At 39.7% G+C, this 12507-nt stretch overlaps 1 pseudogene; it reads left to right on the forward strand.

Annotated features, from left to right (window-relative positions):
- Positions 1–2722: 2722 nt before the first annotated feature.
- Positions 2723–2822, forward strand: LOC113362404 (annotated as a pseudogene).
- Positions 2823–12507: the final 9685 nt, after the last annotated feature.

Below are 12507 nucleotides of genomic sequence, written 5' to 3' on the forward strand. Positions count from 1 at the left end.
CACTAAATTTTTTTCCTTACACCTAGTCAACACTAATGTCAAATGATGCAAGCACTCATCGAAAGATGAACCAAACACTGAAAAATCATCCATAAAGACCTCTAAGAACCGTTCTACCATATCAGAAAATATGCTCATCATACAACGCTGAAAAGTTGCAGGGGCATTACATAGCCCGAAAGGCATGCGTCTATACGCAAAGGTACCAAAGGGACAGGTAAAAGTGGTTTTCTCTTGGTCTTCTGGGGCAATAACGATCTGATTATAACCGGAGTAGCCATCTAAGAAGCAATAGTGACTATGTCCAGCTAATCGCTCTAGCATTTGGTCGATAAAAGGAAGGGGAAAGTGATCCTTCCTTGTGACCTTGTTCAATTTCCTATAGTCAATACACACACGCCATCCCGTGGTCACTCGGGTTGGGATTAATTCATTATTATCATTCTGGACTACAGTGATACCTGATTTCTTGGGGACAACCTGAACAGGGCTGACCCACTTACTGTCTGAAATTGGGTAAATAATACCCGCATCTAACAACTTAAGCACCTCTTTTCGAACTACCTCTTTCATGTTAGGGTTCAGTCGACGTTGCATCTCCCTAGAAGGTTTGGAGTCTTCCTCTAAATGAATCTGATGCATACACACAGTAGGACTTATACCCTTAATGTCTGCTATAGTCCACCCTAAAGCTTCCTTATTGTCTTGAAGTACATTTACTAGCCTACTTTCCTGATCACTATCCAAATTGGAAGCTACAATCACAGGTAAAGTCTCAGATGGGCCTAAAAACACATACTTTAGAGTATCGGGTAGTTTAAGGTCCAACTTTGGGGGCTCTTCTAAAGAAGGAATTAGGGTAGTCTCAGAAACTGGTAACGGTTCGAACCTAGCTTTCCATCTATCAGTGTCTAACACAGGGGTAGAATCTAATAGAGCATTCACCTGTTCAATAGTGCTATCGTCGTCAAAATCTAAACCAAAATGGGATAGACAACTTTCTAATGGGTCTTCAGACAAGATGTTTGGTAATGACTCCTGAACTAAGGCTTCTATCATGTTCACCTCCTCAACACATGTGTCATCTAGCTCATGAGGTTGCTTACTGACATTAAAAATGTTCATCCATCCATATTGCCAAAAGATAAACTCACACCATTTCGACAGTTAATGATCGCATTAGACGTAGCTAAAAATGGGCGACCTAAAATCACAGGTATCTGGTTCTCTGGGTCAGGGACAGGTTGGGTATCTAGGACCACGAAATCCACTGGATAAATAAACTTGTCGACCTCAATAAGAACATCCTCGATAACACCTCGAGGGATTTTAACAGACCTATCAGCTAACTGCAGTGTCATCTGAGTAGGTTTCATTTCACCAAGTCCTAGCTGTAAGTATACATGGAATGGCAGTAAGTTCACACTGGCTCCTAAGTCAAGTAAAGCTTTTTCTACCCGGAAGTTACCTATTGTGCAAGCAATGGTAGGAGAACCTGGGTCTTTGTACTTTGGAGTTGTGGTGTTCTGAATGATTGAACTTACGTGACTAGCTAAAAAGGCTTTCTTATGGACGCTAAGTTTTCGCTTTCGCGTACACATATCCTTAAGGAACTTGGCATAAGCAGGAATTTCCTAATTGCATCTAATAAGGGAAGGTTTATGGTAACTTGCTTAAAAACCTCCACTATGTCATTAAAGTTCGATTCCTTCTTTGTTGGTACTAATAGCTGAGGAAATGGGGCTCTAGGCCTAAAATCAGACCTTTCAGGAACCGAATTCACATCATAGAAACTTTATCAGTCTCTTCAGCTACTGGTCCTGAGAGGTGAGATCCTGAGGGGTGAACTACAGTATGTTCACTATCGGGCATGGTTACCTTATTGTCTACAACTCTACCACTTCTAAGGGTTCTAACAGCATTCAATTGATTCGATGGTTTTGCACCTAATTCATGAACTCCTCTAGGGTTGGGTTGTGTTTGACTAGGAAACTTACCTTTTTCTCTCAAAGAATCACTTATCAGACCAACCTGGGTTTTTAACTCGGAAATAGCCTGACTATTTTCTTGTCCTATCCTGTTACTAGCTTGTAGACTCTGTTCTACGGATAACTGGAATTTTGCAGTTTGCTGAGTTAACAAGGCGAGAGATTCCTCTAAACTTAGGATTTTCTTATCTGACTGATTCTGAAACTGAGCTAGTCCTGAAGGATTCTTAGTATAGCCAAAACCTGGGGGAGCATTAGAATTACTAAACTGACCTTGACTTTGGCCCTTAGACCACGAAAGGTTCGGATGGTTTCTCCAACCAGGATTATAGGTTTCTGAATATGGGTCAATCTTTTGACGGTTATCAAATCTAGTGTTATTATAAAGAGCATTGGCCTGCTCTTCAATATTCTGGCCTTCCCAAAAAGGCTCCACTCTACCACTAGTCTGGCCCACTTCTAAGGCTTCTAACCTTTTTGCTATAGCAGCAATTTTGGCATCTGATTCATAGCCTCCTTCTACCCTATTAACGTTTCCTCTACTTAAAAGAATTGTTTTCTGGGGTGCCCTACTATTTTCCCATTGCTGGGTTTTTTCGGCGATTTCATTAAAAAATTCCATCGCCGCATCAACAGTTTGGTTTTCAAATCCACCAGTGCATAGAGACTCAACCATGGTCGTTGTGGAATAATCTAAACCCTCATAAAGGATCTGAACTAGCCTAACCTTTTCTAAACCATGATGAGGACACTGGGATAATAAATCATTGAACCTTTCCAAATACCTATATAAAGATTCTCCCTCTTGTTGTGAAAATGTGCATATTTGCGTCCTAATAGACGATGTTTTGTGCCTAGGGAAAAACTTATTGAAAAAGGCAGATGTAAGTTGTTCATATGTCTCAATTGACTCGGAGTCCAAACTATACAGCCACGACTTGGCCTTATCTTTCAGGGAAAATGGGAATAACCTAAGTTTCAAAGCATCATCATCTAAGCCTCTAATTCTTAGAGTACTACAAATTTCCTCAAAATCCCTAACATGGTAATAAGGGTTTTCATTTTCTTTCCCTAAAAAGATTGGGAGCATCTGTAAGGTCCCAGGTTTCATTTCATAGGGTGTCTCCGTTTCAGCTAACTTAATACACGAAGGACGGGTAGTCCTAGTTGGATTCAACAAAGCTTTCAAAGTTTCCATTTCTGGCGCTGTCAGAGCAACATGGATTCTCTCCTCAGTCAAAGAACTTTCAAAAAAAGACTCTTCAAAAGCCGGACTTTCTAGATTAAGGTAATCGAGACGCTTCGAACTACTAGGTTTTTCTTTAACAAATCTACCTAGTGCGTCTCTTTTACGTTCAGGCATACAATAAAATTTTCTAAATTGGAAGGGTAAGCAAACACAGATCAAGGCCGACTCAACCAAATCAAACCTATTGATTTCTAGCAAACAAAAAGCATGATGGCTCCACTTAGATTGTTTCTAAACCAACTTCTAATCCTTCGAACGGGAATTCGTTATAATTTAAGCAAACCCCTTTGGAATCAATCCGAGTTAACGTAAGTTGAATAGAGGCGAGGGAAGCTCGGTGGAGCTTTGATACCCAAGGCCTCACCGGTATTACAAGGCGGCGCAGTCACGCATTCAACTAACAGAAACCGTCAAGAACTTCGAAGTATGCTTAAAAGAGTAACCAATATTTTTCGAATGATTTTCCTGTTAAGCTCGTTACCCTATCGGTCTCGTTCTAGTCAAAATTTTAGGCTTAGGTTCGCGTAGGTTACGTGTTCCTATAGAGGGAAAGAAGAGAACGGTGATGAAATCCGAACCCTTATCTTGTATGGCCAGGCCTTGCCCTTTACTAGAAAAATAAATGTCCGTATTCAGTCCTCAACATATATGCATACGAAGGAGTCCAGTAACTCGCTGACAGGGGATTCGCGAGTGTTTAGAATCTTACCTCCCGTTCCAGACGGGGGATGAATCGGTTGTAGTCGACTCGGGCCACTGACTCCGATGTCTAATGTACGAACCCAAGGTGCAGAGACAATATTGTAATTTTCCTCCTTCTCTGCAAACAGTTTATATTTAAAGTACCTTTCTGTAGGGTAATAAAAAAATAATGTTCCAAAGTCCAAAAAATAAAGAAAAATTACAAAAATAATAAACCCTAATACAGTTTTTTTTTTTTTAAAAATAAAATAAACAAACCCTAAAATAAAATTGTCTAAAATAAAATTGTCTTTTTTTCTGTTCTTTTTGCTTTAATCTTTTGCTCCAAATCTTTTATGAAATCACCAAACTCCTTGGCTCAATTTTCTTTATGATCCAGAACCTGTAGACACAAAATAAATACCCAAAAACATAAAAAATGACAAAAATAATAATAAAAAAATAATAAAAAATAAAAATAAAAAAATAAATCTGAAAAAATAAATCTAAAACCCTAAAAACAACTCCGCGTCGGCGGCGCCAAAAATTGATGTGATTTGTAGATATTGGTAAAAGTGGTTCGATTCTCAGACTTGTGAAGGATATTAATTAGACTTAAATCCTAATATTAAAATAGAAAACTCACTAAAAATTATAGCAAACTCAATCAAAGATGATATCAATACTAAAAGAAACACTGAGGCTAAGATTCCACTATTTTCCAATTTCAAAGTGATTAAACCAATACTTATATTTATGCAATTTTCTTGTTTAATTTGATTCTAAAATATTGCAACAAGTAGATTTTCAAAAGTAATAATTGTAAATACCAAGTATGAAGCATCAAAAGTCTTAAAACTAAGCATACTCCATCAAAATAGATCACAATCACTCAAATAAAAATAATATTCAATAATATTTCAAGGCAAATAATGATATAATTATTGCAAATAAAAAGATAAAATAGAATATACCACTTTTTGTTGGAAAAATAGCTTCCTCTATCGCCTCAGCAATGGGGTTTAGCTCCTCATATTAATCATGATTTCAAAATATGTGTTTGTTGCTCAAAAGATTATTAAAAGAGTGAAAAGCAACAACACAGACTGTTTGCAATAGTGTATTGGTGTTGCAAAACAACCGTTACAATGGAACTATTACAGAAAAACTGTTGCTTTGTTGCTGATTTTAAGACCCTAGAATAAGACTGCCCTGAACAGCTTAATGTTCTTCATCTGTTAGACAATTACACTTTTCTGCGACTGTCTACCGAGGGTCAATGTTCTTCGCGTTCTTCTTCTTCAACAGCAGCAGCAGCAGAAACAGAGTTTGGTAAAGCTTTGATTTCTTCTTCTCTAGCTCTCCTTAGGTTCCCAAACTCTCGACACCTCTTCTATATGACCCAAGACATCTATTTATATCAAAAATACCGATTAAATCTCTCTCAAATCTTCCAAAATCTGTTTCCTTCTCTTCACGGCCAAGTTGCGACAATTTCTTGTTTTAGGATTCTACGCGTTTCCGAGCTTTCCTTTTTATTTTAAACTCTTCCTTAGATAGATACAAATATTTGGGAAGGTTTACAACGTTTTAATCACTCTAAAATTCCCTAAAATAGGTCACACACGTGACTTTCCATATTTTCTTGTTGTGAGAGAAATCCGTCGATTGAGCCCATTCTAATCGATTTAGATACCCATATCAGATTCATAGACCCATAAGGAGTCTATCCTATGAAAATCAGAGGTTTAATCGACCTCAAACTCCTTCAAATCACGATTGCCAAAACTGCTCTTTAACTGCACTTTTTTCCCGCCAAAACCTGATTTTTGAATGTTGAAGATGGTTGCCCCTTATCCAGAGTAGGGGTGCGATTAGCAACTGCCTGGAAATGGGATGCCCCTTAGTAATTAGGTTACCCCTTATCTAAAGTGAGAGTCTGAATAGCAAATGTCCTCCGGGTGCTTTCCGACAACTTTTCGAGCCAATTTTTTCCAAAAATGTTTATTGGCCAAAAATACCTACAAATAAATAAAACATCATAATAAGTACAAAAATGAGCCCTAACAACATATAGAATCGAGACAAATCGGACACAAAAATGTGTCTATCAACCATGGAATATGAGCAATTGTTATTGCCATTCCAAGGGATCAGGCCGTGGATTCGACCATGGAATAGGAGAAATTGTTATTGCCATTCCATGGCATCACGCCGTGGATTCGACCATGGAATAGGAGAAATAATAGATTATTCTGGGAATTCAGTAGTGAATATCACGGAAGAATTAATCTATTGCAGAAAAGATATAAGCCAGTTAAAGCGTCACATCTATTCTGAATGGTGCATAGTCAAGGAGTCACGATGTTGTTTACGACCTGAAGGCGTTAGTGTTCTCAATCTACGGAGAACCGCCTGAATCTATGCACAGTCTCTCCACATAATCAGGGAATGGTGAGTGTCACCGACGTCCTGAAGGCGTGCGCCGCCCAACTATTCTTCTATGTGAAGGTGGGTCTATTTCCTGCAGTCAGGGAACAGTGAGTATCACCGACGTCCTGAAGGCGTTAAGCTCTCAATCTACGGAGAACCGCCCAAATACTTTATTCTGGATAGAGGTCACGACGAAATGCCAGGGATCGAATGCTCAGTTGGTGGAGGCTTTTCGAAAACATATTCATCATGACTTCGTAAAATATGAAACGTTGCATGCATGAAATCCGTGTGAAAAACATGCCTCATGATTTTACGGTTTTTGCCCTTTGTTGAAAATCCACCATCTACATTAAGTCCCCTTCTTAGTGAGGAACAGTCATGTTCCGTAGTAAGCATTAAATGGTGATTTTCAGTCGATGAGATCAGTGGTTGAACTCGGTCTACAAAGGTATCGTCAGAATCCTCGATTTGCTCCAATGGTGTCATGTACGAGCAAATGTTTGGGTGAGGACCCTAATGGTATGATAAAGTGTGATTCCGTGAGCACGGAGATGAAGCATCGCTGATTTTTTCTGTTGAAAGTCCAATTTTGGTCAGTTTAGCGTTTATGGGCTCGGACAAAAAAAGGAAATCCTTGTTTTAGGAACAGACGTTCGTTCGTTAGTTTAAAGAAACAAACAAAATAGACCAGAGTCTAATGACATAAAATTTTGTCTATGAGCTTTCATGAAATTTTTTATTTTTTAAAATATGCTTTTTTTCAAAGACGGATGCTCGCACAAGGGAGCAAAATATATATTTTCAAATTTACGTGAGTTTCACGTTAAAAATATTTTCTGTAAAATCAATGTTTTGATTTTGAACAACTGTTGAAAATAGAGAATCATACATGGTGAAATAATGTCTGAGTTTTCACAATTATAGAATGGACGTTTGTCCAATTTTGGAAAATCAGTGGATGTTCACACAGTAAAATTTACGTGGGTTGTTCACGGTTTTATGAAAATCAATTTATGATTTTTGAGCAATTTTTGAAAGCAAATAATTGTATATGTGATGAAATAATGTATGTATGAGTTTGGTGATTTTATAGTGTATGCACACATGTAGAAAATCAGCGAATGTTCACATGAAAGGTTATGTGAACTATTCATAGTTTTGTGAAAAGTCAGTGTTGACTTTAGAATGATAAGTTTTGCTCGTCTTCGCAGGTTTGAAGGAGTGAGCAAGTTTTCGAAGTTTCATGTCATTAATAGGTAAGAGTTGGGGATTACCATTTTTGCGGACGCTGATGTGAGGATCTCTATTCCATGATTCATTGTTTTGTTGAATCTTGTGCTTTGTATGAATGATGCGCTGAATGTTGTGCATCTGTCACAACCACTTTGCAAGAATGACTGACTCCCATGATGACACTTTCAAAGACGACGTTTCCAGGGATGACATCTCTACGGATGAAACTTTAAGAAATGGTACTCCTGGGACCTCTGAGTGACGGTGAGAGATCCTTCATACCGAGTTGTACTTCTGGTTATTTTATTAGTTTTACCTCAAGATGATCGTATAGTGAAATCCCGGATCAATGTAGACTCCACGAAAATGGAAGAAAGTATACGGGAGCGGAGAACCCAGAAGTAAGGACTACAAGAGGTTAGCAAATGACGTGCAGTCCCCAGCCATTTCTTTGGTGAGTTGTTAGCGCTCCTTGTGTCATGAATTTGACCGTGCAATTAGGATCACGAGATCAAGGTTTGTTATTTCTTTTCAGACTTTTGCTCCATCGATTGACGGTCTTCAACTTGTTCCCGGGAAAAATTCAGGAATCCAACACTGATGAAGAAGTCGATGTAAGTATTTTTTTTGTGCGCATCTCCTTGAATGAAATAATAATAATTGTTGTTGATGAATCCAGGAAGAAATCATTGTAGATAAGCAGCATGTTGATGAAGCGTGCTCTTCTTTGGGACATGGGAATATGGAGAATTCGCGAAATTCCGAACTGAATGGAGATAACGGTGTTGCCAATGGAGATCCCGGTATTGCCGAGCCTTCAAATGATTTAGAGACTCCCTTAGTAAGCATATCTCCTGTAATTTCTTCATAAAAGTACGAAATTATTGATTTGTGAATGAATGAATGATAATCCATGTAAATTTATGGATAACTTTGCCGAAATACGTCACCAAAAAATTTCAGACTTCAGATTTTACTAGAAACGCTGTAGAATCCTCCCCCGAAGTCGTATTTTCGCGGTCTGTGTATGTATCTTCAAGCCCAAGAAATTTCCAACCTTTTTCATAGAATATTTTTGAATTTTGAGCATTTTGGCCTGAAAAAGGCGAAATAGTGAACTTCCAAGAGACCTTCAGAACTTTTCCAGGTTGCATGTGTCCGATGTTTTGGCCACATCTGTTAGATCGTTCATCCGATTGCTATGAAATTTTGATATGTTGTAGACACATCCATACGAAGAGAATGGTATATGACCCAACCTTAAATTCCTTACCAATTTCTCCCAGTTCGTCTTTTAATATAGAGAAGTGTAAAATCTCTTCAGATGAGCTTATCTGAAAAATATGTTTCATGGCTTCTACACTATTTGCTCAGGTTTTAAATGCATAGTAAAGAACTTAGATGATGTTAGTTCACTTACATGCTGGATTTTATGGTTGTGTTGGGTGTCCACGCTTGAATCGTTCTAATCTCATGTAATCTTCACATTAGGTGCCAGATGCTGAAGTTAGGAATAATGGATCCAACAATGATGACTTGAGCAACCATGGAGCCGTTGATAATGAGACCTCCATCTATGTACCTAAAGGTCATGTAACACTTGTTGTTGATGTCGTGGATGTGACTGAAACTCCAATTGTGCGTGAGATGGTGGAACCAGAATCGAGAATGGAAGAAGCTGCACCAACCTAAGTTGTTCCTATGATTGTTGACGATGTTCCAACGACTGGGAACCGGATAATAGTGCATGAGTATCCCAACGCAGGGACCGTCAGATATCATGGAAAGAAAACTAAAGAAGGTCAGGAAATTAAGATTTCTTCTTTTCTGCATCCTCCAAGACTTGCAAAGCAGCTTTCTCCGCCTCCAGCTTCTTGGTCAGCTCAGTAGCTTCATCCATCTTCTTCAACACGACATCACTGTTGGTGAAAGGAGTGTCACCTTCCACTGCTTTCCTGATAGCATCAATCTTTTGACGAAGCCACTTCAGATTGAAGCCAAGTTCTTCAGAGTGTCACCTTCCACTGCTTTCCTGATAGCATCAATCTTTTGAAGAAGAAATCTTAATTTTGTTATGTGGATAACATTTTTTGAAATATATTGAATTGATATTTCCAATAAAATCAAGTCCCAAGTGCATCCCTCATTCACTTAGCAGAGTTGAAGTAGTTTGTAGCATCCATTGATGAATGGTGTTGCATCTACTTCAGAAGTCTTATCATGGGATAGTGAAGGCTTATCGATTGTAATTCAGCTATACTTTGATCGCCTCGGTGTTGAACCGGTATGTCACGTCGAGATATTGTGCTGAATCTAGAGGTGTTATTATTGAAGGTGTACTCTTTGGTTGGGAGTACAATTCGAAAGCTTCTTATATGCTTGAGCGCTGAAGCGTCGAATGTCTTATGCTTGATCGTCTCGGCTCCGTGTATCTTCTGTAGATTCATCATTCCGCTGCGAGGGACTCAACACTTGTGAAGACATCCGAGATTTCTGATTTTGTGGCACTCATGGACATTCCTGCAAGTCTATGGAGAAATTCCCAAAGTGTTCTTTTCCATGCTTCCGTCATCTGTTAGTGGTGAATGTCACGGTGAGATACTCGATTCGAAGAGGTGCTAGGTTCAACCACTTGGTAAAAAATTGCTGGAGTGAGATTACCCACTCATAGCGTCTTGTAATAGCAGAGATGCTAGCTGAATTGAATCCCCATGCTAGAATAACATGTGAGGGAATGAAAGACATAGACATGGAATGAATGAGACTTGCCTGAATGAGAAACCTCTTGATGAATTTCTATGTATCTTTTGCAGGTGTTTCAACCTCGTCAGAGTTCGAATTTCCTCCAAGTGCTCTGATGATGGAACTTCCGCCAAATCTTCTGGATTAGAACTTTCTTTGTTGGAGAGATGTGCAACAAAAGACGATTTGTTTGTAGTCATGTTTTCAGTATGGGTCCATGATATCGCGTCATATCTTGGATTTTCCTGATTATGTGAAACTTGTTATATGTTCAGGTTGAACGTATTTTCACCTTGAGAGTGATGTATACATAAGCATCTCTGACCGTTCCTTCATGGTCTCTGATGGAGATGGGTGCATGAGTAGCTTCTTGTCGACTGATGCCTGTGACTCTAAGGGATTTCAGTGGAATGATGTTGATGGCGGTGTCAGCATCGATCAACATTCTTCTGAATTCATTTCCTCTAAGATGGACTGTGGTAAGAAGTCCCAAGTCATGCATCTCCTTATCTGTGGTGGGAGCTTCTGGAGGCACTTATATAATATGGATCAAAGCCGTGAACATGTCTCCCTTTTGAGCCTTTGACAGATAAAGCAATTCACATACATGCCTAACTGAACTGCTTCTTTGACTGGTTGTTCGGAGATTGTGAAAGTTATGACTGGAAGAGAGTCTTTGTGTACTCTGTCAGTCCCCAAGTTAAGTTCCCAAGATCTGACATTTTCCTTGAATATGCGCTTCAAGATCCTGCATTCGCTGGTGGGATGATTGGCGAACCTATGGAAACGGCAGTAGCGAGGGTTCTCCATTTCTTCTTCAGTTGGTTCTTTTGTGACATATGGCATCTTGGTTGCACCATCCTGGATCCAGATATCCAGTAGTTCGATCACCTCTTCGATGGATAAAGGGAAATCAGGTTCTGCTGGATCAGCATTTTGAGTTGGAGCTTGTGCATCACGGATTTGACTACCTCTTTTTTGGTAATTTCGGAGGAGCTAGAGAAGCGTGCTTGCGCTGTGATTCGACTTTCTGTTTTCTCCTTTCTGCAACAACATTTGTGGAAAGCTGGAGATTGTACTGATTGTTGACTAGGCGTCGGATGCTTCGAGATTCCTCGACCTTGCAGACTTTGCTCTTTCGAGTAAAGAATTGTTGATCGCTTAGCTGCTCCATGGAGTTCTGAGAAAGTCTGGAATCGCATATTCTCCAGCAAGGCTTTGTATATTGGGATCATTCCGCTGTGTTCATGCTCTCCTGGTGCCTCCATGAATCACGTTTTCTCGAGCGTTCCCTGTTCCGTTGTATAGTGTGGATGTTGGGGAAGTGTAGCTCTTTGGGAGAGGAATTATTTGAATAGCAGAAGGATATGGAGGTTGATGACGGTGGACAGATGGTGACTTGTCTTTTCCTCGATCCTCCATGAAGTGTTTCATGTCCTCACGAGTGATGAAGCCTGCAGGTTTCTTTATTGGCGAGTTATCTGCAGCCTTGTAGACTTCATCATCATCTACTACATGGATCAGAATGACTTCAGGACCAACGGCTGGAGATGTTTCTTTAGATTTTCCTTCTCCTGAGATTTCCCTGACATCTTGTCAGTGGGAGTTTTCAGATAATTGCACAGCTCTTTCTGAGTGGTAGCCATGTCAATTTGATTTTTGGCGAGAGTCCCTTGCACCTTCATGAGATCAGCTACGGTAGGTGGATTCTCCCTGACTTCCTCAGGACGTCGGCCGAAGAGAGGTTGATTTTCGTTGTTCGTGTGAGGAGGAGTATTATCACCACTATTGATGTAAGAAGGAATGGTTTCTGGAATACCACCGTTGTTGCTAGTGCTAGCGATGTTCGAGTTAGTATTTCTAACTGAACCTAACCTAAGATCAACCATTTTGCGAAAATGTGAGATTGCAACCGAAAGATTAATCTCCCACTGTGATCGCCAATCTGTAGATGGTTTGCTGGTTTTCTAGGAAAGTGGAGAGTCGAGCATGCTGTCGAGACTCCTCAACCGAGCGAACTGCTGAACCTCACACAGATGCACCGCTGCAAAGAGGGTGCTTAGATTCGGGAAATCAATCTGTATGACTCCGACCTAAACCAAGAAAATGGCCGTTCCAGAGTCAATTCGGTCGCAAAGAGGGAGATGGGCTGATCTCTAGGAGGGAATCTGAGAGTTG

The sequence above is a fragment of the Papaver somniferum genome, chromosome 3 (genome assembly GCF_003573695.1).
Source record: "Papaver somniferum cultivar HN1 chromosome 3, ASM357369v1, whole genome shotgun sequence".
NCBI classification, from domain to species: Eukaryota; Viridiplantae; Streptophyta; class Magnoliopsida; order Ranunculales; family Papaveraceae; genus Papaver; species Papaver somniferum.